The following is a 27963-nucleotide window of genomic DNA, read 5'->3' as shown; positions in this document are numbered from 1 at the left end:
ACACACACACACACACACACACACACACACACACACACACACACACAGTTGGCCTTCCCACCTGCAGGCCCTCATCTAAGAGGCCCAAACCACCACCATTACCTCATTCCTCGTGGTCATGGAGGGGCAGGCCTCCTGGGAGAGCTGCCCCACAGCCATCAAGAGGATTCAGCGTGAGTAACTACCCAGTAATTAAGGTCTCTGCCAAACCTATTCTTCTAATTAGTTTCCTTCCAACTTAAATCCTTCCCTTGCCTTCCCTAGTCCTGTGGCTTCTCCCTTTCCATTTCAGCAGCTCTTTCCCATGGGAATAGGAACTAGAAGCAGGGGTGAGGGGTGAGGTTGGGGGCCCCACCTACAATGAACATGAGCTGAAGGAGTGTGAATCGGGGGAGATGAAGCCAGTTTCTTCCAGCTAAGAAATTCTTAACCTCATGCACAGGACTGCTTTGTGGGAATGAGAAAACACTGCCTCTTCCCCAGATGGGCCAGACCCCTGAGTGCAAGGCTGGGTTTCAGCTGCCCCTGACTCCCCCCCAATCTGGGTCCCCTTGTTGAGTAAACAACCCGCTCAACTGTATATGACAGCCCATCCTCTGAGAATCTAAAGAAAACTATGGCTCTTCTGCCCCCCAAAATGGAGGCATGTGTGCACCTACTCACTCACCCTATCTCCTATGGAACATCGAGAGTTTCTAGACCACTTCAGAACCCTAGTCTAGAAGGTCCTCAAGAAACATCTGAGCTCAGATCCCATTTGCGCTCATTGATAATGACTTTCACCAAATGTTTACATTGCACCAAGGACTGGGCCAGGTGCGTCACAAACTCATCTCTAATCATTACCACAAGCCTGCCACAGAGATGCCATTTTTTTCCCATTTTAAAAGGAGGAATCTGAGACTCAGAGAATTTAATATCTCACCCAACAATGCACAGTTTAATTGGTGAAACCAGTTAAACCAGTTTAAAATATTAGCTTTGTTTCTACCCAGTTACCCAAATCCTAGTTACCCTCAGCTCATCTCTCCCCAGCTGTCTGTGATCAGCTCTGTATCTTCACCTGGACCACCTGACATCCCAGCTCCCGTGCAAGGAGGATGGCAACTCTGGCCTGCTTCTCCTGCCTGTCTCACGGTCTCCAAACGAGCATATGCCTTCCCAGGAGACGTGCAGAAATATCACCGCCCACGTCCAACCAGTCACGTTCCCCGTCTGTGGGCTGACTTCCTCGTCTCCCTACATAGAACAACACAACCAAAGAAATTTTCCTCTTAATGATGGCTACTGATCCCCTCCTCGGAGGGGGAAAATAAGAGCAGACAAAGGGAAGTCACCTAGAGATTAAACACAAATCCCCCTACAGTGGTGTTTCTCAAAGTGTGGTCCCTGGGACACCCCGTCCGTCACCAACAATGTGGGTTAAAGTGCAGATTCCGGGGCTCTGACTCCACAATCAACCTTGAGCCTAGAAAGCTGCTTTTTAACATGTACCCTTAAATCTCATGCTCAATGAACTCAGAAGAGATGGTCTGCAGCTTTCTTTAGAAGGAGGGATGGAGAGAAAACATCACTTCTGAGATCAAAACTGGGAACAGAAAATTAATAATTTATAAAAAGACAGTGTTTGGCTGCCTGGTTACTTATAAAGAAGACACTCCTGTCCCGTAGCCCAGACCCTTCAGATAGACTATTCTAAGAGAACTTATCTTGCCTCTGCAGCCTCCAGGCAGTACGAACCCCACACTCAGACGCCCCCCAGTTTCTTCAAGTTCAACCCAGGACTCCTTGCCCCTTAGGAGACTTCCGGAAGCACCTGGTTCTTACCTTCCGCAGGTGTGAGCAAACGGTACTTGCCGGTGGTAATGGGGGGCCGTCAGACACTTGATTTTGCAGCCGGATCGGACGGTTTTAAGGTCCCCCCATTCCGCGTCTTCTCACACCCCAAACCCAGAAGCAATAGGAGCGCTAAAGAAAGGCATTTCCACGGCCCTCACAGCCCCCCTCCCCCACACCCAGATCTATATATAACAGCGCTGAAGTTGTCAGCCTAACGAGCCACTTTCTGGCAGACCCGTTGCCATGGCAATGACTGCTAATGAGTCCGGTGCCTTGACTGACAGCGCCTGAAGACATCTCCATAAAGAACTCGACAGCAAGTTCTCCCTTCCCAATGACACAGCCAGCTGGGACACCCGGGAGCAGCCAGGGCGTGGCCAGGTGTGCCTGGGAGCCATCAGCCCCCGGGAACCAGTTTGTTACAGGTGCGCGCTGAGCAGTCCCCGACCCGGAGGCCAGAAGCGGCTTCCACTGTCACTCAATATGGGTCAACCAATTAGGGACAGGGTTGCAAGGGAGCCACCAAGAAGCCCAAGACCCAGGGCTTCCCTGGTGATGCAGCGGTTAAGAATCCGCCTGCCATTGCAGGGGACACGGGTTCGAGCCCTGGTCCGGGAAGATCCCACATGCCGCGGAGCAACTAAGCCCGTGCGCCACAACTACTGAGCCTGTGCTCTAGAGCCCGCGAGCCACAACTACTGAAGCCCGCGTGCCACAGCTACTGAGACCACCTGCCACAACTACTGAAGCCCGCACACCTAGAGCCCATGCTCCACAACAAAAGAAGCCACCACAATGAGAAGCCCGTGCACTGCAACAAAGGGTAGCCCCAGCTCACCTCAACTAGAGATAAGCCTGCACTCAGCAATGAAGACTCAACACAGCCAAAAATAAATAAACTTAAGGCAAACAAACAAACAAAAAACCAAAAAAATGAAGCCCAAGACCCAGCGGGGCTGGAGACTGGAGAGTCACGTCCACCCCACACCTTTCTGCTGACACCTGTTCAGGGTGGAGAGATTCCCAGACAGAGCTGGGAAGATCTACCCAAGGAAAGATCATCTCTGGCTACAGGGTAAGAGAGAAGGCATGAAGCAGGGCCCCACTTCCCACACCGATGCCGCCAGCCTCAGAGTCTGTGTCCACAAGAATACTGGGCGCTTCTCCTCTGTGTCACAGGTGAAAGTATTGTTCTCTCTGGCTCTGGCAGCCTTTCTATCCATGGAGAGCGACTGAGAGAAAATAGCTGGGGAGGAAGGAGGGGACCCATGACAACAGCACAGTGCATTCTGGGAAATGTAGTCCTCCCAAGTAGTTTCATAGGCTGGTGGGAAGAGGATGGGCATTGACAGCATTTTCATGTTCTTCTAGGGGTGAGAGATTTGGAGACTCAGCCAGAGGGCAGAGGAAGAGGAGGAGGAGGAGCCACACAACAGAGAAACAGAGTGTAAGATTCAGGAAGGCAAGGCCATGTCCATCTTGTTCTTAGTCTCAGCTCAGTACCCAGAATACTGGATGGATGGATGCATGGATGGAAACTGGGAATTGTAATAGAAACTGGGCTTCAAACAGATTTGAGAGGCTATTTCCCTAAACAAGTAAACAGAGAATGGCTGTCCAAGCAATGCATGTGCCCCACCTGTGAACAAATCCCAGCTCTTCATGGACTGACTGAACGGACTGTTCAACTTTGAGTACAGGGAGGTGGGGGACACAAGATAATACAGTGTTTCTTGAAGTGCAGAAATTAAATTGAGGAACAGCATCCAGACGCCTCAGGAGCAGCACAAACGTCTACTCATGAGCTCATCTGGTCTCCAGAAGAAAAATTCCAGGAAACCATTTAGCAACCTCAAAAGAGGACAGGAAGATACAGCATCTATTATACAAACGCCAAAGTCATAAGGAGAGAACAAACTAATGGAAAAAAGGCAAGCTGGTTTAAAAAAATGATATAAAAAAAGGACAGGATGTGCTCAAAACTGTAGGGAAATTTAAAAGGTAGTGATAAAAGGAATATCCACATTGGTTGCAATAGAATATAAAATCAGTATTGTAGAAAGGAAAAAAAAAGTCAGTTATGTACAAAACAAACTGAAGAATTTTTTTCCCAGAATGCAAAGGAAATGGGAAAACATGAAAACGGGAATCGACAGAAGAGATGCTAGGTGTTCCTGAAGAAGAAACTAGAACAAAAGCCGTAGCAGAAAAGAAACTATAAACAAAGGTTGATTGGAGGGGCCCGGGGAAGAAAACTTCCCTCAGCTCGTAGAGACACAAAGGAAGGTCCCGCACTGCTCCAGGCAAAATGGGTTTTAAAAGCCCAACAACAAGCTGACACCCTCTAACAATACATTTACACAGCAAAGAAAGGATAAAGTCCTACAACCCTTTAAGTGGGAGGAGGGTGTCTCCCATAAAGGAGCATAAATAAAGCTGCTCTTGGCTCTTCTGTGACCACATTTCCAAAGACACCCCTGGACCGCTAGGCCGAAAATGCTAAGCCCATTCTATGTGGCCACAGCTGTCTTTCATGAGTGAAATCGATCAAAATACACTGCTCTACAGACAAGGGTTCAGGATATTTACCAATCAAGTGCTTGAAAGATGTACTCCAACTGCATGAAAGATTAAAACAATTACAGGTGAAGAATGAAGGCCTCGAGGTAAAAAGGACCAGGGCTGAACACTGAAAGCAGCTTATAAAAAATGTGTAAATAATCATCGTAAACCTAGTTACAGAACATGTGTAAGGGTGACTATTCTCAATACATAGTGTAAAAACAGAAATAAAAACCCGGATCAAAAATTCCAGAAAATACTAGAAAAGGTCAGGAGGTAGGAGAAAAAAAGTGTGGACACCAAGAGAAAGGAAGCAGAATCCCACTCTCCCTTCCCATCCTGATAAAGAAAGTCCCCTTCTTCCTCTCCTCCCTCCTGCCAAGACTTTCAGGTACCTGCGCAATTCGCTACCATCCTCTGGCATCTGGTATTTGTCCTCCTCTATTTTCTAGAGAAGGATGCGTTTCCAGCCAGAGGGACCACAGCAGAAGGGAAAGGGTCCCTGGAGACCACAAACTTTCTTCCACAGGGAGCCCTGAGCCCTGAAATCCATGAAGGCGGACAGGGTGGGCCCAAAGCACTTTGCTGGATGAGGGAAAGCTCAGGAACCCAGGGCTTCTAGAAGATCTCATTTGTTCCTCTTGTTTGCCTTTGGAAGCCCTCAAAGCCAGAGCCGGGCTCAGCACTCAGAGAAGACTGTCACTACTGCCCAGCCTGAGTCTGAGCTTTTCTGCTTCCCTTGATCCACTCTGGTTGGACCCCGTGTGAAAGGGGGTCAAACCATAAGGCTCACCTCTAGCTTTTACCAGTCAGGAGCCAAAGAGCCGCAGGATGTCTTTCTCCCTTCCGCTTCTCTGTGTGCAGAATTTCTCAGTAAATGTGACCGACTCGTCAGAGGTTTTGCCAGAACCCTCCATGAGTATACTCACACCCCTCTTACTAGAAATCACCTGGTTGGCAGGGCTGCTTCTTTGAATCCATTTTATTTTATTTTATTGTACCACATTTACTCTGCTTTTTTTTTAAAATAATTTTTTTGCTGAAGTATAGTTGATTTACAATGTTGTGTCTTTGAGTCCATTTTAAAGGAAATTTCCAAACCAGGCTCTAATCACTTAAATGCAAAAGCCCCCAGCACTCTTCTAAACCTGATACCCAAGTGTCCTCAGGCCTCATTGCTCAGAGTAGGTAGGTGGATGGGTGGATGGGTGGATGGGTGGATGGGTGGGTGGATGGGTGGATGGATGGATGGGTGGATGGGTGGATGGGTGGATGGATGGATGGATGGATGGATGGATGGATGGATGGATGGATGGATGGGGTAACTTTCACAGCAATGATCCACATCCCTCTGGCTGGACTCCCCCGCTTGACCATGCCAGACCTGTACCCACCCCATCCCCGAGAAGCTCCCAGGATGATATCTACCAGTGGCCAGAGGGTGACGCACCTGGACTCGCCAGCCCCGTTCCCCATGGGCGTCTGCCTTGCTTTTCCTTGCCTGTAGCAGCGACCTTTCATAATCCCCCCCACTGGCTCCAGCACTGTCCTCCATCCATGACGCTGCTAGAGGAAGCCTCACACCCTGGCTGCCACTGGTATCCACTCCGAGAGGTGGACATCAGTGCCATGGGGGTTTTCTCCCGGCTCCCACAAAGCCGTCAGCCCTGGGCCTGGAGGCTGAACTGCTTTGAGCACTGCAGGCGTGTCTGGCTCCTGAAGACGTAGCGAGAGTCCTGGCCACTCTGAATAGCCATCAGCAAGCCCCCCAGTGCCTCCCTGGGGGCCAGTCAACTCACTGGGCATGTTTCTTAGGACTGAACAGGCAGAGGACACAGAACAATAAACTCTGTATTTTCTGACCGTGAAAAGGAAGGGAGTGATCTGGTGAACCAGGAATTTTGATTAACACAATTACAATGTAGCCCATGCAGGGATACAGGAAGTCAACCCTAGCAGGAAAACTTGCTCAACTGGAAACCACGGGGTCTCCAGCGGGGCAAGGATGGAAGAAAAGCTTTGCAAGTGATACTGCGAATGACAAGAAAGCTTTAGATGAATGAACCCTCCTGGTTCAGAGGCCACTTCATGGCCTTGAAGTGTCTGGGGGCCAAGCAGTAGAGGGTGGAAAGTGGTTTCTACGTGGGCCCGGCACACATTCCTGCATGGGCCCCACTTCACCAACCCTGGAGGAAAGAGATTTTGTTATCGTTGCACCGTCATACAGATATAAGACAGAAGGGCCAATTAACAGGGTTTAAGAGGAGACAATGCAAGGTACGAGGAACTCTGGATGGCTGGTACTTTTCCTGGTGACACCATCCAGCATGACAAGGATCTGAGAGATGCCCTCTCTTCAGCATCTCCTGGGAGAATCTCCACATTGACCAAACAGCATAAACATGCCACTGAATATCACAGTCACTCTCGCTGTTTACGAGGTTGGGAGCAGGTACTCAGAGGCCTCATGGCCGTGTTGAGGGCCACAGGGGGAAAGGGGTTCCCGTGGATGTTCCTGAAATACAGAGAACAGCTCCGGGAATAAGATGGGAAGCCGCAGCTGCTTCCCCACCTTGGAGTCTGGAGGGGCTTGGGGAACCCCAGAGAAAGCCCCTAACTTTTGTCCTGTTTCTCAGGTGTGTCTGATCTTGACGCTTCGGAGCTATAAAGGAAAAGGCAGTGAGCTCCCGGCAGCCCGTTCCAACTCCTGGCTTCTGAGCAGGAAAAACCCAAGAGATTCTGCTCACTTGTGATTAACAAAGACATTTTTATTCAGACTCAGCTTCCTGATGGGCTGTTGAGAATGTTGGCTCCCTTCCTCCTACCCCTCCCCTAGCAGATAAAAATAGCAGGGGCTGTTCTGACATCCTACCTCCATCGGGAGCGTCGGCAGAAAGCACAAGGGTCTAGGCTTAAAGAGACTGTGTTCCCAGGCAACGAGCTGTGATTTACGCAGTCCTCTTTGCCTCTCTGGATGTCTGTCTCCTCGTCTATAAAACCAAGGGCTGCCAGCCCTCAAACACTGGGGTGCGGACTTCCCTGGTGGCACAGTGGTTAAGAATCCGCCTGCCAATGCAGGGGACGTGGGTTCGAGCCCTGGTCCGGGAAGATCCCACATGCCGCGGAGCAACTAAGCCCGTGTGCCACAACTACTGAGCCTGCGCTCTAGAGCCCACGAGCTACAACTACTGAGCCCGCGTGCCACAACTACTGAAGCCCACATGCCTAGAGCCCGTGCTCCGCAACAAGAGAAGCCACTGCAATGAGAAGCCCGCGCACCGCAACGAAGAGTAGCCCCTGCTCGCCGCAACTAGAGAAAGCCCACGCGCAGCAACAAAGATCCAACACAGCCAAAACTAACTAAATAAATTTATATAAAAAAGACCACTGGGGTTCCACAACCTGAGGCACGTCTTTCATAGCAGAACCCAAAACTTCCACAAGGGAAATTTCGAGGCATTTAAATGAGCAGCGCAAACTTGCAAAAGCAGCTACTGCATAAAGAGGTGGCAGAGACCTCCTGACGGGAACATAAACGGTCATGAAACATTACCCTTTTTTTTCTGCATGATTCCCCCAAACTCTTTTGGGGTCCAAAGAGGAAGCAGTCTGAAACTCTTTTGGTCTAGAGATACCGCTTCATTCACTCCAGACTCAGGATTGGTGGGAAAGACAGCAGTGAAGTGATTAACAAAAATTGTAGATCATTAAGTTTATGCCCAAACCCGGATACTATTATAAAAATTGTGGGCATTAGACCTCAAGCCACTGTGGGGAGACTGAACACTGAATTCTCCTCCCTTTTGCTCCAGGGCGCTGCTCTGGCCTCTTCAGGGCTGAAATGTCCCTATTTGTGAGAGGAAGGACTTGGGGTAAAGTTTCACCATTTCCATAGTTGTAAAGGATCTCAAGATACATCCTAGGAGAGGAAAAAAAAGACAAACAAAAAAACGCATCCTAGATTTTCTATACTAGTTTACCTCTATAATGATATCAATTATCCTGCCCTAGAAGATGCTTTTTGCAGGACATTTTGAGGCTCACTCACCAGAAGCACTCTCCCTAGGGAGCTCCTGGTAGGGTGAAGACCCCTCTAGATGATTCCGGGTCCAATTTCCCTTTGCAGAGGAAAAAGGCTGGGAATAAGAGAGTTTTGCCAACACTTGGTATTGGGAGGCAAAAAAGAAACACGGCCTTTCTTTAGTATTAAGGTGCAAAACCCCAAAATGCCTATGCCATTCCTGGCACTTACAGAAGTTGTTATGACTGAAGAAAAACCCATAATCAAATTTCCCAAGCATTCTGTTCTGTTCGAAATGGATTTAAGAAGCTCAGAAGTGAGGTAGGGCGTTGAAAGTTGCTAGCCCAGGGAAGTCAGAGGCTTGGGTACCTCATGTAAAGCAGCCTGCCCGCCAGAAAGGAACTTCAAAGACAGGTGACACAGCTGTTGTCCACAGCTGCTCCAGGACTAAAAGCAGGCTTCCTCGTGGGGAGTGGGTACCGTTTTAAAGGGAGGCAGACTAGAGCTCACTAGGGCACAAAGATGGGTGTCTCTGACGGCCAGTCTCTGGCCGAGATCCAGCTGATCCAGCTTTACGGATGCTACTCGCAGGCCTGCAGGCACCAAAAGAAACCCGGGGCGGCCAGTCTTCTCACCATGGAGACGCATTCCAGTTACTCTGCAGTGCCAACGGCCTGGGCTCCCAGTGATTCCAATCAAAGACTTCTGACTCTGCGAGCTGGTTCCCAGAGATCCCTAGTTGGCTCTGAACCATGAACACCGGAGGGAGATTAAGGCTAAGAGGGGCTGGTACTGTTTCTATGAGTCAGAAGGGGTGCGATTCCGACCAACCCAAGTCAGCTGCCATTTCTGGAGCCTGAGCTCCTGGTGCATATAAAACTTAGACAAATGGGACAGCTGAGGACATGGCCATCGAGGTTTCGGATCTACCACTGCTCTGGGGCACCATGCAGAGAACACGGACTCAAGAGCTGCCGCTGTCTTGCTGTGAGATTTTGAGCAACATACTTCATCTCTGCTGGTACAGAATTTCCTCATCTCAAGAATACGGAAGTTGGACCAGATGGTCTCCAGGGTTGTTTTTTTGTTTGTTTGTTTATTTTTTGTTTGAAAGGTATAGCCTAATGCTCAATGATTCTGGATGTTAGTATCTCTCTCTTAAGGATGTGCCATTTTTGTCGGAGGAAAAAAGGCACATTTAAGTGCAGACACGGGATTCAGAGGCGGTCCTGGGACGCTGCCTGGGCCCCAAACACCTGGGCTTCTGCCTCGCTACCTTGGAGCTCAGTGCCTCCGCCTCTCACCATGGGGAGTTCCGGTGAGGTCTTCTGTCCTGCTGGCCCGTGTCCGCCCCTTCCCTGTCACTCCCAGAGCCACACACGGTTGCTATTTTGCCAAGAACCAGACGTCCACCTGGCGTCCTGGGATTCCCTGTATCCGAAGTTAGAATTCTCCCCGCACCGAAGGCAGGCTCCGGAAGAACAGTTCCAGACCTCCTGGCACACAGCGCCTCTGCTCACCACTCACGCTGCACCCCGCCAACGGCCCGCACCCCATACACCTCAGCCTCTGCCAAGAGCTTTCCCGGGCTCCTCCCCGCTCCCTGAATGCACCTCAGCGTTCACCTCCTTGCTAATCCCATCTTGCCCGTAAACCTCCCTGCCGCCATCCACAGCCAGGGCCAGACCTGCCCGGTGCTCTGCAGCCAGCTCGTGGGCAGCTGTAACTGTCAGCACTGGATTGATTGGTCTGGGTTCTTTACAATAGCCATCATCCCAGTGTGGTCCCTGCACCGGCAGCCCAGGCGTCCTCTGCAAGCTGGTTTGAAACGCAGGTTCCCAAGCCCCACCCTAGAGCCCAGCTCTTCGTCTGAAAGGTCTCTGGGCAATTCAGATGCATGTTAGGCTCTTTGAGAAGCCCAGCTGGGAACTAGGTCCCCTGGCTGGTCAGAGGATGCTCCAGGAGGGTGAGTACCATCTCTGCTCCTGGTATAGTTCAGGCCTCGATCAGAAGCCACGCCACAATCAGGGAGGCTGACTTTGACCCAGCCAGTGGGATAGAATGTCCTGGAGGAAGGTTTTGTGCAGAGATAGACGGGACTTTCCACAGAAACTGGACCTCCTTCAGCTGTCCAGAACCTCAACAGAGTGGTCACTAAAGTCTCAGCTGACCCCTCTTGGTTCCTCTTTCCAAAGAAGGGCGGAGGCTAACTTCCAGAGGCAGGACGGTTGGCAAAATAAGGCTATTCTCCTCTTACGTCTCAGGAGAGCATCCATCATCTTTAGGGTGGCCACGGCTGCCACCCCCAAACTGGACAGAAACATCCAGCCCAGCCTGGAACCCCAGTGCAGAAACTGGGTTAACTGGGCAGATACTTAACAACCTTCTGGGGAACTGTGTCCTTTAATGGGCTTTCACCATCCAGTGTCCCATCTGGAACTGGGCCGTGGAGTAGAAGGCAGGTGGGTGGGTAGAAGCCAAGCTTTGGATGTGGGACAAGTTACTGGGAAAGGCAGATCTGGACTCCAATCCCCACCATACAAAAATCCACATGTCACCACTCTGCTTCTCCGTCACACTGAACTTAACTGCTTCCCCAGGTAACCGAGGGGGACCCAAGACCCTTTCCCTCCACAAACATCCCCTTTTCAATCTTTTGCCCCCTCCCTTCCTGTTTTCTCCAACATCAGCCCACATCTTCTCCCCTCCTTTTGCCTCGGGCCCAGGAAAGGTGCCCCCGACACACCAGACTTTGTAAGCTCAGCAGTTGGGAGCCCGTATCTCGGAGGGTTCTCAGAACTGCCTCTTTAAAATGCTAAAGCCATCTCAGGAGCCTGCGGAGAAAGGCGAGCTGCACACACGCTGGCAGGTAAGCAGAACGATTCTTACCATTGGAGGAGGGCTCATCTTCTTTGGGGGCCACTAACTCAGAGTCGTGGGTCCTGTCTGCAGTGCCCAGGCTGCTGGCCAGGCCCCTGCCAGCTTCCTCTCCACGGGCCCCTCTGCGGGAAATGAGGCCCAGGCGAACAGCTACCCCAGGGTCAGGGCTCTGGGCACCCCGGAGGATGTTTCTGTGGCTTTTCTCATCGCTGTTCTTTCACAAAGAACCCACTACATTGCACAGTTCCTTCCAAATCTGCTCCAGCTCCTGTGGGGAAATCAACGACGCCTTCTGGACTTCCCAGATACAAAGGATCTGGGGGCTTGCTTTCTTTCTTTCTTTCTTTCTCTCTCTCTCTTTCCCTCTCTCTCTTTCACTCTTTCTTCTTTCCTTTCTTTCTCTCTTCCTTTCTTTCTCTTTCTTTTTTGCACGCTTTTTCTCCTTCCTCAGCTAAAAAAAGTTGGCTGAGGTCACGACATACAATGGCCAAGCCTGTGTCACTGACCAGATGCCTTCCACCCCCAGGGCTGTGGACAAGAGCTCCTTTGTCCACTGTATTTTAGGCGGGACTCCCTGGGCCTGCCCAAGCCCTGCTGGGGAATGTTCCGCCAACTTTTTCCCATCCCAAAGTCACAGCTCTGGCCCCGGCTCCGGCCCCAGCTGTGCGAACCCAAGGCCAGATAAAAACCAACATAAAAAGGATGGAGAATGCTCCCCCAAAGAACCACTGTGCTGGACTCGTCCAGGGCTGGAAAGCTGCTGCCCCCAAAAGGGCAAGGTGAGGGTCCCCTGCCTTCACTCAGCCCCCGTCACCTCCAAACATGGACAGACAGTGGGAATAGAGGAGGCAATGCTGGGCATCTCAGATGAAAACAGGCTGGGGATCACAAAACTGTCAGGTTCACGGGAAGAAAGGACTGGACCCTGAGCGCAACACTGCCTCCACCAAGGAAATGAGTTTCAGCACGGACCTGGCTCCTCGGTGAATATATCCCATCCCTCCGCTTAGAAAGCTTTTCGGGGCAGCTGACGGTTTAGCACTTGAAGTGCCCTGCATTTCTGGGTTTGCTTTCAGATGCAAACCTTTGGGATTTTAGGAACTGATTCTTTACATCGAAGTAAACATGGTGTCCTGGAGGAACAGAGGTCCTGAGGACTGCGTGGTTTCCTAGAAACTATCACCTCTCTCAAACGCATGGATGAAGTGTCTACTTAGGAAGGTTTCAATGCCAGCTCCTTGGGTGGGGGCCCGGCCATCAGTACTGTCATTTAGGGACAGAGTCAGATCAGGGTCAGGGCTTTGCTGGTTCACCACTGTGATACGTAGGGCAAGGCCTCTAAGCTTCAGTTTCTTCAAGTGTAAAATGGAGATTATCTTTCCCCAAAGGTTGTTGTGAGGATTAAAGGGGAAAAAAAGCAATCCATGTAAACGCTCAGTACAGTGCGAGGGTGATGTGAGCTATTACTGTTGATGCTGTTACTAACAGCAGGGGCTGAAAGAGTAGGTGCCGCAGTTTCCCTGGACACAAAAAAGTTTAGACTCAAGAACAAAAACAAACAACCCAATTTTAAAATGGGCAAAGGACATTTCTCCAAAGAAGATTTACAAATGGCCAATAAGCACATGAAAAGATGTCATGTGTCACTAGTCATTAGGGAAATGCAAATTCAAACCACAATGAGATAATACCTCACACCTGTTAGGATGGTTACTATCAAAAAACAGAAAAGAACAGATATTGACGAGGATGTGGAAAAACTGGAGCCCTTCTGCGCTGCTGATGGGAAAGTAAAATGGTACAGATGCTATGAAAAACAGTAAGGCAATTCCTCCAAAAATTAAACATAGAATTAGCATACGATCCAGCAATTCCACTTCTGGGTATATACCCAAGAAAATCAAAAGCAAGGACTCAAACAGATATTTGTACACTCCTGTTCATAGCAGCATCATTCACGATAACCAAAAGGTGGAAACAACCCAAGGGTCCAGCGCTGGATGAATGGATTAAAAAAAAATGTAGTCTATACATAGATCTATACATACGCTTAAATCTACAGTTGTAAAATGGTCCCAAAGCAGCCACTAAGAGAAGAAGTGAGCACCGTACGTATCCAGAGGCGAGAGTCCTCCAGTGGCTGCTGGGTTATCTTCTCCCTGGTGTGGGAAGGGATGCCAGGTGCAAACTCACACCCTGAGCTGTGGGACCAGCCATGCCCTGGAATACACAGCAAGGTCCTTCTCTGCTCCTGGAAATGGGCTCCCACCCAGGAGAAGATGACAACAAAACTTCATCTGCATCTAGACTGCCAAGACCCTCATCTTCAGGCCCTCTGGTTTTGTGGAATTAAAATGGCGATGGAAGCTTTCACTGCCCATGACTTCTTGTTTTTAATAACAGCAAAGAGGGGACGGTTTTCAGGCCGTTCAGCCTTGACACCACTCTGACCCTGCAGCACACAGACGAGTAGATACAACCGCAGACAATAATGCCCTGCTGTAGGCAACACAGAAATCACCATCATGGTGGTTCTCTGTAAGGCCTCCAGCCAATGGCAAGGGGCCTTTCTGGGCCATTACAATCCAGGAGGCTGATCTGCGCTGACCTGAACTAAAGCAAAACAAATCAGGACTGCAGAGGTTTTATTCTTTAGGCTTCACCCAAGTTAACATTTCTGGGCGTGTTAAGACTCGCATACACATTCCAATGGGTTTACTGTTTGGGGTTATCCTAGTGCTCTAATCCACAAGTCACTTCTGTTCTGCTTTACTGACAGTACTCTATCATTACAGTTGGCTGGGGAAAAGCACAAATTGTTCACCTCCTTTTTGGTCTCTGAGAACAGGTGTGTTTCTAACTATGGGGCCACGTGGACAAACAAAAGACATCAGGAGACCCATGATCCAAAAGCAAAAAGACTCGGCAGTCATTTCCGCTAAGCTTCATTTTCCCGAGTTGAATGGAGTCAGATGCAACCAACCCTCCTGTGACCGATGATTCTTTGTTTCAGTTGAGTTGAAAACTGTCAGCCAAAAATAGGCCACGTTTGCTGTGGGACCTCATCCTCCGTTGTCTTATAATGATAATTAAGAAAGAACATCTGGGGATGGCGGTGACTCACTTCTTCTAAATGCTTCAGAGGAATGAAGGGGAAAATTATTCACCAGCCCGTGCAGTCTCCAGGGTACAGGGTCTCAAAGGCAGCCCCACTCCCTGGCTACACAATCAATCAGCAACTAATAACTAATCAAGTTCACAACGAATCAAGTTACTATCGACCGCTTCCCTGAATGCTGTGGAAGATATAGGCAAGTCTTATATATATGACTTGACTTCTAAAATTTGGAAGATAAGGCATAAACACAAGTGTAAAAAAAAAAAAAAAAAAGGGATAACCATAACCATACAGACGAGTCTGCAAGGAATGCTGACTGCTAAGTAGGAAGACAATAAGCTTTCAGAGTCCTGAGGGCAGAGCCCTTTCAGCTGGGACAGGCAGGGGCAGTTCCTCAGAAGATACAGAATTTGCCCGACAGCAGGGATGAAAAGAAAGGGCTTGACCAGAGCAGAACACTAAGTAAGAAGCAGTATAAGCCTAGGCAACTGGTGAGACGCGGGGGGGAATGGGAGAAAGTAAAAGTCAACTCCAAAGGGAACAAGAGAAGCTAGAACCAGTTGCCCAGCGCTCCAGCTATGGTGGGAGCCATTTGCGGGGACGTGGTGGAGTCTGTTGTCTGCATATCCAAGTTCAAAGTGATCACTGGGCAACTGGGGTGAGTCTGGCCCTCGACACATGGAGCTGGAGCATCTGCATGAAGATGGTGGTGAAATCCTAGAGGTCAATGCTGAGTTCATGCAGAAAGGATGCACAGTGGAACCTATGGAGGGGGTGGGTGCATTCAAGTAGCAGGAGAGTGAATCCATCCCACCCCCATGCCCTCCATTCATGTAGGCAGCACCCCCCGGGCCCCTCTCAGTACTTTTAAAGGCAAACAAACAAACAAACAAACCAGGTCTTAATCTGTTTCCCCTCCAAACCAGTCATACTCAGGGACTACGTGATGGGGAATGAACGGATGTGGGTTCTGAGAATCAGTCACAGGAAGCAAACGAGGACGGGATCGTAAGAAGAAATACGTAGTTAAGTGTCCACATGAGATAATGAAGGAAATCCTTACTGACTACAGAGGGGAGGTTTCCCCACTAATCTCAGAAAGGAATATGGAAGTAAGGTGGGCGTGGAAATCTGAACCCAGGCACACAAGGGGCTGGGGAGTGTGAAGAGGCACAGGGAAGCAAGGGAAGACATTCAGAGAGATGCCCATTCAGAAGAAAGCAAGAAAGGGACGGGGCTGTATGTAGGTAGTGGCCGGATCTGGCCCACCAGGCCAAGCGATGGCCCCTGGGAAGTGACTGGTAGCCGGTTTCTTGCACTCAGTGTGGTGGGGGCCAAGGCCCCTCATAAGGTTTCTACGTGTCCCCATCATAAAAGAGTCCCAAGATCAAGCGGACATATCAGAAATGGCACCTGGTTTCAAAAGCCTCTTACAGGCCCCGTTGCAGACCTATGGGATCCCCTCCTCAGCGTCTCCCAGACCTCAGTCACCCACGTTCTGCTCTCAGAACTTTCCCACTGTCATGCATCAGCTACACTATGATTTACTTGTTTTTTAACTGACTTACATGGAACTTGAATTAAGCCTGGCCCTAAGCAGTAATATCTATGAAACCATGGATTTGATTGGGTTGGGTTTTTTTTTTTTTCTATTACACACGAAAACAAATGGAACTTAAAAACTGTTATCTCCACATGATCTAAGATCATCTCACATATCCCCAGTCGTAAACTCAGCCCACTTGGAGAAACACAGTCTCAGGCTATGTGTAAAACTATCATGCAGCATCAGGCAATGGTTTACGAGGTTCTTTTTTCAATCCCAGAAAACCAAACTTGAATCTGTTACTGACCACATACCCACAACTGCAGGAATGAGGCCCCCAGGGTGGGCCTGAATCACCACGGGGAGGACCAAGAGGACAGTTAAAGGGGTGCAGAGGGACTTCCTGTGGAAAGGGGCACCGGGCGGTAGCCCTGTGGACACCTCTGTCGAATCCCGGTTCGAGTGGCACTAAGAGGAAAAGATAAAACTTACCACGCTACAAAAAAAGCAAAAATAGTGCGCAATCAGAATCTGAGGGAAAAACCCTCCAGGACCTTTAAGGCCAGTGGAGTGAACGGAGAAAATTTTACAAAACGGAGACTAATTGGGAAAGGGGAAACAGCACTCACACCTTCACTGCTCTCCGTGCCTAATTTGAGATGCACTTGGCACCTTCGCCCTTCTCAGACCCCGATGTGAGATACAGGATCTGCACCCTCCCGAGCACTAAACAGCCAGCCCCTGTGGCTCAGAAGCAGCCTGAGATCTGCCCCTCCCTCCCTACTACCCACTTCTGCACAGCGATTCCTGGAAAACAAGCCAGTGGGCAGTGCAGGTGGGTGCAGGGCCTGGGGAGGGGTGTTAGTCATTCAGAGAGGTACGGATCCCACAGGTCAAGTCTGGAGAATGTCCTGAGAGCAGTGAGTGGGGATGGGGCCAGGAGAGCTGTGATTTCTCACGCACTTCACCCATTCGGAGTATCAGCGAGCCAGGCAGTAAAAGAACGACGCACCAGGTGACAGTCGATTTGAAAACAAGAACAGGACTGGGAAATGTATGTACCATTGAACCTACAGGTGAGCAAATGTGAAAAGGACTCAACCTTCCCCCAAGTGCACAGAGTGCCAAAGCCAGTGACAGATGACCTATACTCTTCTCGTATAATGCAGTGTCTACGTAGATCCTGCCTTGTTAAGAATGAGTTTGGGGCTTCCCTGGTGGCAGAGTGGTTGAGAGTCCGCCTGCCGATGCAGGGGACACGGGTTCGTGCCCCGGTCTGGGAAGATCCCACATGCCGCGGAGCGGCTGGGCCCGTGAGCCATGGCCGCTGAGCCTGTGCGTCCGGAGCCTGTGCTCCGCAACGGGAGAGGCCACAACAGTGAGAGGCCCGCATACCGCAAAAAAAAAAAAAAAAAAGTATCTCCCCAAATTGCAAACTAAAAAAAGCAAGGAAATAATGAATCAATGTAGGTTTAAGTAGTATTCCATTAGAAAAGACCAGATCAAATACACTAAAATCAACAATTAATGACAAAAATAAAATATAATAAAAAATCATGCACACCAACAGGCAAAGAGAAAAGTTATCTAGGAAATCACTCCTTCCTCAGACTTTTCCTCTACTCCTACTAATAGCTAGAGAGCACTTCCCACTAAAATAAAAGCTCTGTGAGGCGGGGACTTTGTTTTGCTCACAGCTCATCAGCACTGGGCATCGCCCATCTGAAAGCGCTAGAAGACAAATGCCACTGAGCTCAAAGCTTCAGGGGCATGGCCATCATCTTGTTCATACCTGTGGGTGTCTATAAACATTTGCTGAACGATGGAACAGGCTGAGCTGCAAACATGAGTTTCTGTCCAAAAAGGTTGGCATCCAAGACATACATATACAGCCAAGTCATATTACTATTTGACACGGAAGAAACAGGAAGTTTCTTGTAGGCATGCAAGTGAAGAGACCACGCACTTACTGTTCAGACACTGAGAGAGAAACCAAAATTAGGAAGATGATGCTGGGGAAGTAACCATATAAATGCATTGCTTAGTGCACTCCCCCAACTCAGACATCCAGCAAACAGTACTGCCTGGGGTTAGGGTTAGGGTTAGGGTTCGGGTTAGGGTTGAGGTTTGGTGCCGAGTGTTTCCCTTGGTCCTCCTCTGCTGCTCCCCTCCCATCCTGGAACCAGGATACATGTTTCTCCTGCAACATCCAAGGCCAGTACAGACGAAGCCTCCAGCCATGTGTGGGGCGCACTTGTAACTGCTTGCTTCCTTTTCTGTCCAAGAACATGCCGACCGTGGAGGGACTGTTCAAGCTTTGTGGATTCTGTGCTGGGAGAGTCACCGAACAAAAAGTCTTTGTTTCCTTTGTCCACGCGAGCAATGCTGCACTATGCAGAACATCATAGCGGCCACTTTCTCTGCCAAAGAACTTGAGTGATGATTTTCTGTGTATTTAAAACTCATACTGAATGAACCAAGTCTTCCCCCACCCCCTCAAAACAGGAAAGACTAATCAACCACCCAGTAGCCAATGCTTTCTGCCATCAAAACCCTCCTTTATAACATCTTCTAAACCCTCTTTTATATCATCTTCTAAGAGTGGCTCCTGTTTTAGAAACGAGAGTACACAGCATGATCTCAACTATGGAAAATAATGCTCTCCCCGCCCCAAGCCAAGCACGAAGGAAACACACGAAAATGTTAACAAAAGTTATCTTTGTACTGTGGGATTCCTCTGGCTGTTGTAATTGTATTTCTTTTATCACGTTTACATTTCTGAGTTCTTTTTTAATTTTAAAAATGAAATTTTTAATTTTTCTTTATTTTAAAAATGTATTTGTAAACACTGCCCTTCCCCTGAATCAGCATGTACAATTCTAAATATACCATATGATCCCAATTATGTAGACAAATATGCCCCCCAAAAAAAAAAAAAAGACAAGCATGCTAAATATTTTTTCTTATTTTTGCTTTTCTGTATTTTCCAAGTTTTCTAATAATGAGCATATTCATTTTACTGCATTCTTTTAAAACAATCTTTAACTTGGATTCCATTATGAGCTAATACATGAATATAGCCTTATGTAAAATATTTAGATAATATTTGCTAGTAAAATCCCCCTTGACATATCCCATTTCACTTGCCATCCCCTAAAATGAACACTGTTTATCAGATTAAGGTTCATTGTACTATCTTTCAAACGGCAGGGACACTGGGGGGGGGGGGCTTTATTTTTAGGAAAACGAATTGAATTAAGACAAAATGATCAACAGTAAAGAACTTAACCAATGCAGTGCTGACACAAAAATTAGGGATGGAAGGGACCGTAGAGATCACTTGATCCCATGTTGCCATTTTACAGATGGGGAAACTGAGGCTCAGAGACAGATGGGGGCTGGTTGGACACCAAGTCTCCCAGTCCTAATGCAGAGTCTTCTTCTCCTCACTCTCTGGCCCTAAACCTTGGTGCTGATGTTGCCACCATGGCTGGAGGAGTAGCTCTGGCCAGATGGCATGGCAGAAACCAAGCCCCACTTAGGACCCCTCCCCAGGCTGACCCCCACAAGGCTCTGTGCAAGGCGACCTTTGCCAATAAGTCTGGCTCTCAGTTCAACCATGAGCCACTTCCCATCTGTTTGTGGCCAGTGAGCCCCCGTGAAGGGGGGCGGGGGTGACCCAGGGAGGAAACATCTGTGCACACAAAAAGGAGTCATAAACGCACTTGATTTTCTCTTTTGGCAAATCCTCTTCTGCTTATTTTTTTTCCACTCATTGAAATGCAAAGCTCCATTCCAACAAGGGGGCCTGGAAGATTCCAGAGGCTTCGAGGAACCACAGCCTCTGCTCTGCAGCAGGGGCTCCCAAAATAAGGTATGCACGATGCGTAGGGATGTGGGTGGGGATTAGAAACAGAAGAGGCAAGCCCCACTAGCCACTCGAATGCCCACAGACATCCCTTTGCTTGTCTCCAAACCCTAACCTTCAGCCAGGACAGAGGGAGTTCAGGTATAGGTTCTACCTCTTACCAGCCATATAATCTCAGGCAAGTCACTTCACCGCTTTGAACCTCTTTTTCTTTTCCACATGTAAAAATGGAAATACCACCACCCACTGCACAAAATTCTTGCAAAGACTAAATACGAGGGCCGAAATGATGGAAGAAACTCCGTAAGTATTAGCTGTGCTCCATACCGGCCCATCTCCGTTAAATCACTGAGCAGCCTTTAGGAAACTCATCGGCTGAGGTCCCCAGTGCTGAGTCACTTGTGCGGCACGGCCTGCGGGCTAACCTCTCAGAGTGACACCTTCTGACCTTCCTGACACAGACCGGAGAAAGAGGAACAGCATGTGACTTGGAATCAGGCCACTCTGTGGGGAAGACTGGGGTTTCGGGGACCAGCAGAAGGGGCCAGAGAACATCCACGTCCACCGGGGCTGCTGGGAACCTGGTGACCCCCTGCAAACCAGACCGAGACACAGACACAGCCGTGCGCAACAGCCGTGAACCAACCAACGCAAAGCCTGGCAACCTTCCTAAAGCAGCTCGCGTGTGACTTCATTTGAATCGTTGCCCCCAGCAAGGACACCCCAACAGAACACTCCCACCCCCGACTTCAAGCTCCTAAAAACGAGGTTGGATAATCACGAGGACAAAGGACAGGATTTCTCCTTCCCACCGAAGTCGATTCCCACTGTCTGTACTTCACCATTAGTCCCAACCTTTTCCGCAGTTCTTCCTTGCTGAAGTGCTTTCTGTCTATTGTGGGCCAGTAACTTGTATCTGTTGGAGCTTATTGGACCTTTACAAGAGCCCTGGGAGAGAAGAATTCATTTTATAATCAAATCATTTTTATTTTATAATCGAATAAACCAAGGTCTTACCACCAGCAAGACAGAACTGGTTTGAACCTGGTGTCCCGTCTCCAAGGCTGATGGTTTTGCTCCTGACCCCAGGCCATCCCCGAGTTCCTCCACGAATCAAGGCTCAGCCTGGGTTTGATGCTCCAGCCGGGATGGGGGTCCATCTTGCTCTGTCTGGTGGGCCAGGCTCCTCACTTCTTGCTGTCTCCCTGGGAAATGCAGCCCCCTGCCCCACCAGCCCCACCTTCCCTCCCCCTGGTACCTCCACAGCTGCTCTTGTTCGGGGGCCAGTGATGAGTGGTCCTCACACCCCGCTCACCTGAGCTTCCTGAGAACATGAACAGTGTCCTACCCAAATCTGTCCCCAGACACAGAAAACATACCCAACAAGCATGTGTTGAATCAGTGGAGTTCCTTCAGTCTCCAAGTAGGACTGTCAGCCCACTAAGAAAGCAGGTTTCTTACTTTCCCAGGGTCACCGGGGCCCCAAGGTGAGAGGACAGGAAGAGAGAGAGGCAAGAAGGTAGAGGCAGAAGCACAGCCCGCGTGTTCATCTAGTTTTTACTGGGAGGGGTCTTACATACCGAAATGCCCTCAGGGGGCCCCCAAATCACAAATGAACTAAATGGGCCAGGGCGTGGTGGGGCGGGGGAAGTCATGAATGGCTTGGTCGAGGTCTCTGAAACAAGCCTCTCACGGGCCTAGGGCCCTCCAAGTAAATACACTCGGAAGCAATGTACTCTCTTGGCTCACCTAGACTGTCCATTGAGGTCATTAAAGCCTTTAGCCAGAGAGAAGGTAGGCGGAAGCCAAGGGATCATCTATGATTACAGCAGCCTGAGTGACCAAGGGCAGATCTGAAATGTACATAGGTGATTGGCTCTCACCTCTAAGTATTTTAAAAACTGGTCATTATTTTCACCTAAGAACTCCTAGCCCATGAATGCCTGGTCATCTTTGATAAGCCTGAGCAGCCAACCTGGTCCCTCTCCATGTGATGCATTCCCCGGCCTTGCTTGCTAGGGTCACACACTGCGGCTCCCCTGGGAAGAGAGCCCGGTGACCATCTATCTCCCCAGGACTGTCAGAGACACCAGGGCTCCTCCACCCCTGTGGCACCAACGGGACCCACAGATGTAAGCACTGGACTAAAGCGAACTGGAATTTGCTGAGCTCCCGTAGCCAGAAGTACTTCTCCAGCCCTCAGAGCACGAACAGAAGTCTGCCTGGAGCGGTGTCGGGTGAGAACCTCAACTCCTCTTTGGCTAGGGATCCCCGCCTTTCCTCCCCTCTGGGTCTTAAAAGGATGGAAAGGGACAACAGAGGGTGCTGGCATCCTGTCTGTGCTCTGAGCCTCAGAGCAGTGGTTCTCAGCCTTCGCTCCTTCAGCTGCATCAGAAGGGCCATCAGAACACAGACTGTCAGACCCCACCTTCCAATCAGCAGGTGTGGGTAGCACCCAACAGTCTGCATTTCTAACAAGGTCCCAAGTGATGCTGCTGCAGGTTCAGGCATCACACTTTGAGAACCACTGATTTCAAGGCAAAAACAAACACACAAACAAAAAGACACAGCACCTGTTCTAAATCTACCGCTATTCCTTAAAAATTAATTTTTAGGAGACCAACAAATGCACTTTCAGAAAGAGATTCTTTAACATCTTCTTGAAAACTGCAGCCCTCTCACTCTCCCTCTTTTCACAGACATGGGCACCGGGTCTATTTCATATTTCCTAACCGTAAGAAAGACATCACGAATCATGCGAATATTGGCAACTGTTCCATCACTGCTCTCCATGCTGGTGATGGGTAGGGACTGTAGCAAACTGAAAGCCCGCCATTCATCGTCAGCATACTGCTGCCAGGCAGGACAGTGGGCTCAGTGTCACCAAAGCTACTCATTTTTGCCAGAGAAGCTGGAAATCTGAATTTTTAATGTGAAATCTGCTCATTTTTAGATGTTGGCAACCAACTCAAAAGATTTTAAATGAAGCTATGGGCAAAAACGAAAACAAAACCACCACCAAACCCCCCTGCAGTTTTGCGCTTGATTTTCCCCAGTGGCCACCAGTGTACAGCTCCTGGTGTTAACTGCAGTCATTCGAAGAGAGGGCGCCCTCGTGTTAGAGAATTGAATACCACCGTCCTAGACCAAAAGTATAATCAGTACCTTTACCCTCTATTAACTAGCCTCTTGCTAAGACCTCTTACTACCAACATCTCCTGGTGCGTGAGCTGAATACCAGCTTCCGGGTATCAGTACACACCCTCCAAGGGCTGCAAATGTGTGGCCAACTCCATCTCACCCCGGAGCTGAGCGCCCCAGCCTGGGTCCAACCTTCCTTGGAAGGGAAGCATAGGACAAGGTTTGGGGGCCAGAAGGGACCCTGGAGAGTCTGTCCTACTCTGTCGATGGAAGAGTGGTGCCTCAACAGCTGATGAGAAGGTTTGGAAGGGGAGGCGGTAGCGAGGAAGCTGGTATAGCTTAAGGAGTGAGGCATGCGCCACCGGCTGGGCAGGGAGGCAGAGAAGGTGCTCAGAGGCAAAGCCGTGCACAGAGCGGGAACCAAGGAGAAAGAGGGTTGGGCACAGCAGCCTCGGAGGACAGACGCACATCCATGGGGTGTAAAGGTGAGATGACACAGCTGCCGCAGTGAGCAGAGAGATCCCCACGGGATCGCCGGTGCTGAGCAGCTGGAAGCCAGCACCCTTGGAGCACAGTGCCTGGTGGGGAGGACGGCCGGGTCCATCCCTCACCGGAGCAGTGTAGGGCTCCAGGGCAGGGGAATGTGTGTTTTGGGACCGCTGGGGAGGGTGCAGGGGGAGCAGGCTGTCGCTGCAAGAATCACAGGCCCTGGGAGAAGGGGATGCCCCCTCTGGTCCCCAGACCTCACGCTTCCCAGCCAGCCTGCTTGCCCCTGTCTGAGCTGCACGCTGCATCGCACCAGCTTCTCAAAACGATGCTTGCGTGAGGCTCTCCCCCACTGAGAACCCTTCCTTTCTCCTTCCAGCTTTTTCTTGGAAAGGAAATCCCCAGCCATCCACAGGAGATTTCAGGCTCACTGGCTCACCACTCTAGGCCAGAAGGTGTCAGTTTTTGGTTTCGAAAGTCTGACCCACGGTAAAAAGCACATTTTGCTTCACAACCCAATATACGTGCAGAGCAAAAGTTTCACGCAGCAATACGTGCTTTACCACGTGCAACGCACTCTGCTGTTTTCCCACCCTATTTTCCACACTGCTTAATACGGATTATAGACGCCTTGTGGCTGGTCACTCCTGCTTTAAGAAACGCCACTTCACCTGGTCCCGATCTCCGTTTTTAAAACTCCCCCCTTTATACCCCTCCCCCCATTCTCCATCATAAATTCCTGCAAGAGATTCCTTCCCTTTGCACTTTCCTTGGCCCACCCAGGCAGGGGTGAATGCTCCCAATTTCCAATCTTCCAGCCCCACAGACTGTACACCACTCACAGGCCCTAGATTCCAACTGTACACATTTTCCCTTTTCAAGAACAGGGTCAGCACTTTGCTGTACAGCAGAAACTAACACAGCATTGTAAAGCAACTATACTCCAATAAAAATTAAAAAAAGAACAGGGTTAGGAATTCCCCGGCCATCCAGTGGTTAGGACTCCGCGCTTTCACTGCTATGGGCCCGAGTCTGATCCCCGGTTGGGGAACTAAGATCCCGAAAGTCACGTGGCACGTCAAAGAAGAAAAAAAAAAAAAACTGGGTCCAAGTCTTTGGAGCCAGTGCACTTAAAGTAACTGTCGAATGTTTGATATTATAGAAGAGGGAGCCCGACTGAGACTTTTCTAAATGATGATAAAACTGTAGCATTTCAAGGCACACCCAAAACCCAATCTCCAGAGAAGCCCTCGGGTGCATCACACCCCCATCAGGACCCAAATGCTGCTGCTGACGGTTTCACACTGGCTGTGACACTGACCCTCCACCACAGTGCTGGGGAAGAGATTCCAGGACTTAGTGGGGAAACTGAGCCTCGGTGAAGTGGACACAGTTGTCACACGGGAAGCGGCTGAATCCACATGAAATCGTTTTCCAGACTCTAACTTCCATGCTCTTTCCAGAAGCCTTCATGGCTTCTGATCCTGTTACATAATCCTGTATTCCTTACACGCCCTCCAACTTGTGACGCAAGAAAGGAGCGCCCCCGAGTGGGCCACCCTCTCTGCAGCCCCCGTACGTCTAGTGTGTACACCCACGGCTGTCCTGACCCCACCACACAAATGCCCTCATGAGGCACAGGGGCCCGAGTCAGAAGTCCCCTGGGGACCTGGTTCCCGTCCCACTCTCTCTCTGGCTGGCTGTGTGACATCTGGCAGAGCGTGTACCTCTCTGGGCTTGTCCCTCATCTAGAGCCGGGGAAGCTGAACCTACCGACTCCCAGGGTCCTTCCAGGCTTCTCCTGAATATTCTATCTGCACCATGTGAAGCCATCTGGCCCCAACCGGGAGCCACACCTGGGAAGGAAGAAAAGGCAAAACAGAGGAGGCGAAGATCCAGACCGGGGAACCAAGTCAAAGGAAACAAGGAAAACTCACTCTGCACTCAGCTCACTTCAGACACCACCCTGGCCAGTGGCTTGCTCCTCTTTCCGGAGCCTCCGGTCCCCGGGCGGCCCAGACGCACTGAAGGAGTGAGGAGAGGCGACCCGTGGGGAAACAGAAGAATCACCCTCCGGCCCAGCAGGAGGCCATCCAAGCAGGGCTTCCCTCCCTCCCTCCCTCCCTCCCGCCCGCCCGCAGGTGTGGGGCTGCCTTTCCCACTCTCACCCTGCTCCAATGAGCTTTGAGCAACCTGCCCTATGGATCAGCGGCCACGCCCCGGGCGCCCACTCACCTCAGCCCCGCAGTCCTTCCTCTTGCAGAGCTGACCCACTGGTCATCTTCTGCCACCGTTTCCACATCCTCTGCTTCCCCTGTGGCATCAGCTAATTCACTGTGCAAAGCAGTACTTATATATAGAAAGTTGCAGCCACGCAGGTTAGCATTAAAATAGAGACTTGACGTTGCTGTGGCAACCAAACAAATGATATTCAAAACGAAAGAAGTATTCTGCAATCGGGTAAGCATGTCCACAGCTTTCCAGCACAGCCGCGCCGTTTCCCCCGCGAGGGTAGGTGGGCCTGGTCCTCCATAAACCTCCTCCCTGTTAAGTCACCAGCTCTGGTTTCAGCTGTTTCAGCCATGGCCCCCTGCACCAGCTCCTTCCTGAAGCCGATTCCTTACCCAGAACAGACCTGAGGCCAAGACACTGAAGGAGTACGATGACCCTGACCAGGCGTATCAGTTTGCAAAAGCTCTACTCCTCAAGCACCAAGGGGAAGCAGCCTGTGGCCCTGGTGTTACTCCCAAGGATGCTTCTGGAAACAAAGGGGGTTTCTGCCAACCGTTGGCCACAGGCAAAGACTCAAGAGGCACCAGTGAGCTGAGTGACATTTGGCAGGCTGCCTTCCCTCTCTGAGCCTCAATTTAAAAATAAGAGAGCATACTACTATATATACAATAGATAACTAATAAGGACCTACTGTATAGCACCGGGAGCTCTACTCAATACTCTGTAGTGGCCTAGATGGGAGAAGAATCTAAAAAAGAATGGATATATGTATATGTATAACTGACTCACTTTGCTGTACACCTGAAACTAACACAACACTGTAAATCAACTATACTCCAATAAAAACAGAAATAAAAAAATAAGAAGGGACAAGGGATGGAGAAGTAGCCTAGTGCCTCCCACCTCTGTGATTCTAGGATGTGCATCTTTTCTCTGTTTTCGTTTCCCTTTTTTTCACTTTCCTTGTTTCCCTAGTCCCTGGGCATATGCCTTAACCCTGCCACATATGCCCTGACGTTGCTGCAGCCCCCAACCTCACGCAGAAGCTACTGGTTCCTAGTCTGCCACGTGGGATAAGCCTCTATCATTCCTGTTCAGCACAGCCATCACCCAGAATGTACACAGCCGTCAAGTCGAAAGGTTTGGATTTTAGTTATTCAAGGAGCCACCAAGAGCCCAGGGGCCTTAGACAACCCTCTGAGCCTTTCGGAGAGTCGTTTACACATTTCAAAATCAGACATGACCCAGAGTGACTAAACTTTAAAAGGTGGACAATACCACGTGCTAGCGAGGTTGCAGAGCAACTGGAAAGCTCATCCACTGCTGGTGGGAATGCAAAATGGTACAGTCACTCTGGAGAGCAGCTTGGTAGTTTCCTATGAAGTTAAACATACACTTACCATATGCCCCAGTAATCAATCCCACTCCTAGGTATGTACCCAAAAGAAATGAAAATACAGGTCCACACCAAGTCTTATACACGAATGCCCATAGCAGCTTCATTCATAAAGACCCCAAACTGGCAACAACCCAAAAGATCTCAACAGGGATTAAGGAACAAACTATGCTACATCCACGCAATGGAATACTACTCACCCACACAAAGGAACGCACTACTGACACAGGCCACAACCTGGGTCCGTCCCGTACACATTACATTAAGAAGCCAGTCTCAAAAGGTTACCTACTGTATGATTCCCTGTATACGACATTCTCCAAAAGATAAAGCTACAAGAATGGAGGACCCATGAAGGGTCGGGTCAGGGAGGGTGTGAAGGCAAAGGGAGGGTAGGAGGGAGGATCTTGGGGTGATGGAACTCTTCTATGTCCTGGTTGAGGTGGTGGTTACATAAATCTATAATATGTGTTAAAATTCATAGAACTGTACACCCAAAAAGGTCAATTTTACTGTCTGACAAAAATTAAAATAAATGCTATTTTCACCTTCAAAAGGTAAAAAAAAAAAAAAAAAAAATCACAAATGATGATACTATCTCCTCATAGGATTATTCAGATCAAAAGTTGGGTCCTCACAAGCAAGAAGGATATACGGTACAGCACAGAGAAATACAGCCATTATTTTGTGATAACTTTAAATGGAATATAATCTATAAAAATACTGAATCACTGTGTTTACACCCAAAACTAATACAATATGGTAAATCAACTACACTTCAATGGAGAAAGTGGGGTCCTCACCAATAAACTGTAAAGTCCTGAGAACTATTAGTTATGGGTACCCCTTTTTTTTTTTTTTTTTTTTTTTTTTT

At 49.5% G+C, this 27963-nt stretch overlaps 1 protein-coding gene across 4 annotated transcripts in view; it reads right to left on the bottom strand.

The window, feature by feature from the left end:
* The window catches only part of GAS7 (growth arrest specific 7), a 200909-nt gene that overhangs the window by 83916 nt on the left and 89030 nt on the right, over positions 1-27963 (bottom strand). The window contains exon 1 of one of the 4 annotated variants that reach the window (XM_029212832.1): positions 1828-2402. The exons of the other annotated variants lie outside the window; for them this stretch is intronic. The gene's annotated coding sequence lies outside the window, so the exon portion shown is untranslated. Of the gene's footprint in view, positions 1-1827; positions 2403-27963 lie in introns of those variants that run through there. 4 annotated transcript variants of the gene reach the window in all.

Source organism: Monodon monoceros, unplaced genomic scaffold, assembly GCF_005190385.1.
Source record: "Monodon monoceros isolate NGI ecotype Baffin Bay Population unplaced genomic scaffold, NGI_Narwhal_1 Super_Scaffold_9, whole genome shotgun sequence".
Taxonomy (NCBI): Eukaryota; Metazoa; Chordata; class Mammalia; order Artiodactyla; family Monodontidae; genus Monodon; species Monodon monoceros.
The sequence above is the reverse complement of the archived record's forward strand: the minus strand, read 5'-3'. Positions and strand labels throughout refer to the sequence as shown.